The following is a 2,500-nucleotide window of genomic DNA, read 5'->3' as shown; positions in this document are numbered from 1 at the left end:
ACAAAACAAAAAATACACAAAAAAATGCACACACACACACACACACACACACACACACACACACACACACACACACACACACACACACACACACACATGCACGCGCACGCACACACATAGGTACACACACAAGGCACGTCCACACACCGTCCCGCAATTCAATCATACACGAAGTTGTTCAATAAACGGCCCTCGAATACAGCTCTCTCTCTCTCTCTCTCTCTCTCTCTCTCTCTCTCTCTCTCTCTCTCTCTCTCTCTCTCTCTGAACAACATTAAACCAAAACGAACGAAAAACAGACACCAATTTTGCACACTTTTCATTTCGTTATCCTCCTCAACGCACTCCACACAGGTAAAGGTTAATTAATGAGCGCCGTGCACCTGGTACCGTGCGCTGTTTTATCATTACTAACACTTGTCAATATCACCTTTATTATGCCCAACCCGAAGGACTCAATTAGAACCTGCAGAGTTGATCATTATTGGCTTATTGATTGATCTAAAAAAATTGCAGGAACTTTGGTATATTCTGAGACTTCTGTGTGTTGAAGTTTGTGTGTGTGTATGTGTAGGTCTGTCTCTGTGTCTCTCTATGGGTGTGGGAAACAAGTTGAGGTTACGCCCTACGATCACAGGTGGTCTTGCGGCGTTTTGTAGAGGGTGTGATGCGGGCGGAAACCGAGAATTGAAGGAGGGTGCGGGTGGGTGGTTTTGAGGGCCAAGTGTGAGAAGAGGGCGGGAGATGTGACTAGAGGGAGGGAAGGGCAGAGGGAGGAGGTGTGGGTTGATGTGAGTGTTTGGGTGTTTGGGTGTTTGGGTGCAGTGGAGGGTCTTGTCCTGCGGGTGGGCTGTGCGTGGGTGGTGGGCGGGAGGGCCGGGTGTTGGGGTGCTGTGTAGGTGTTGTGGGCGTTGTCTCTTCTCTCAAGGAACATCAAATTTTGCCACCTTGTCCCTTGCTATTTATGGTCCTCTGGCTGTTTCGCTGTTTACTGTCTTCTGTTTGGTCCTTCCTTTCTCTTTCTCTCTTTACGTCTCTTTTTCTTTATCTATTTTCTTGTTTCTTTTTGTTAGTTTCTTGATTTCTTCTATTTACACTGTTTACCTTCTTCCTTTCCCTACTTAATATTTTCCGTTATGTGTGTCCTATTCTCTCTTCCATCCTCCTTCTCTCCCTTCCCCTTTCCCTCTGTCTCATTAAATATGTTTTCTTTATCCCTTCCTCTCTCTTCTTCCTCTCCAACAAGTCTCCTTCGTTTTCCCTTTTCTCTAATCGCATTTCCACTGTTTGTTCTGTTATGAGCCAACTTCCCCCCTTCCTCTCTTTTCTTCCTGCATTTCATTTTTCATTATTCCCGCTTTCCTCCTTTCTTTTTCTCTCCACCTCTTTCATTTTCCCTTTCCTTCACCGCATTCTTTCTCCTTCTGGATCCTCCGCTTCCTGATTTACTTATTTTCCATTCACCACTTCCTTCCATCCTCTCTCTCTTCGATCCTTTCCATTCCGCTGCCAGAAGTTTTGTTCCTTCCAGTATTTTTTTCTCTCTCTCTCTCTCATCATGGTGTGTGCGCGAATCTTGTTACTTGTCATTTTTTTCCTTTCTTTCGTAATTTGGAGAGTGTGGCTACGTGATGAGGTTGGTGCATGGTGGTGGTGGTGTTGGTGGGAGAGCGCTGGAGAGAGGAACAAGGCATCCTAGACAGAGAGAGGAAAGGAAAAGAAAGTTTTAAAAAAAGGGAAGACATATTGAAGGGAAAGACGATCGGGTTTTAGAAGCGAGTAAGGAGAGTAGGTCATAAAGGAAGGAAGAAAGGAAGGAAATGAGGGGTAATGTAGGAGAGGGAATGAAGGAAAAAGATTGATGGCATGGAAAGCAATTATGAGTGAAGCCAGGGGACAGTAAGAAAAGAGAGAAAAAGGTAGTAATAGATCACGAGGGGAAGGAAACGTTATGGATGGAAGATGGAGGTATGGAGAGGGGAGAGAAACAGCGATGGAGAGCCAGAGAAAAGGGATGATGAGGGAGGGGAAGTGAGAAGAAGGGAGGGAAAGGGAGGGAGGCCGGCTAGCGCACCTCCCTCCCTACCCCGGGGCGGAGCGAGCACGAGCAGCAGGCCAACAGCAAGGGTGAGCGGCGGCGCGCGGCAGCACTAGACATCAGTGTCGAGCCGAACAGCGTGTTGGGAGGGTGTCTGCATGCTTCCTCCGAGACCCCGGGACCCTTAGTTTTGTGCCCAGGATGTACCATGACCCCCGCTGACCTGATACCCGGCGGTAAGTGCCTCACCTCCACTGTGCCAGGGTGGGAGCGCCGCTGCCCGCCCCCCCCATCGAGCTGCTTCATTAGGGGCGCTGTTTTTTAGGTGATTTGGGAAACATGTTTGCAAATAGTACGCGCCTCAGCTGGGACCGATTGATTGTCGTCTTGTTTTGTTTGTTTGCTGGTTTTATTAATTTTGTGCCGAATGTGTGTAGTTATTCGGGAGCAATGTGTGTCAGG

General features: G+C 47.8%; 1 protein-coding gene across 3 annotated transcripts in view; it reads left to right on the top strand.

Annotated features, from left to right (window-relative positions):
- Positions 1–2,123: 2,123 nt before the first annotated feature.
- LOC123514820 (repulsive guidance molecule A-like) overlaps positions 2,124–2,500 on the top strand; it is an 85,057-nt gene continuing 84,680 nt past the window's right edge. For 2 of the 3 annotated variants that reach the window (XR_006677706.1, XM_045273037.1), the window contains exon 1: positions 2,124–2,274. The gene's annotated coding sequence lies outside the window, so the exon portion shown is untranslated. The remainder of the gene's footprint in view (positions 2,275–2,500) is intronic. The other variant, XM_045273038.1, reaches the window with a different exon arrangement.

The sequence above is a fragment of the Portunus trituberculatus genome, chromosome 38 (genome assembly GCF_017591435.1).
Source record: "Portunus trituberculatus isolate SZX2019 chromosome 38, ASM1759143v1, whole genome shotgun sequence".
NCBI classification, from domain to species: Eukaryota; Metazoa; Arthropoda; class Malacostraca; order Decapoda; family Portunidae; genus Portunus; species Portunus trituberculatus.
This window is presented reverse-complemented; position numbering and strand designations above follow the sequence as displayed.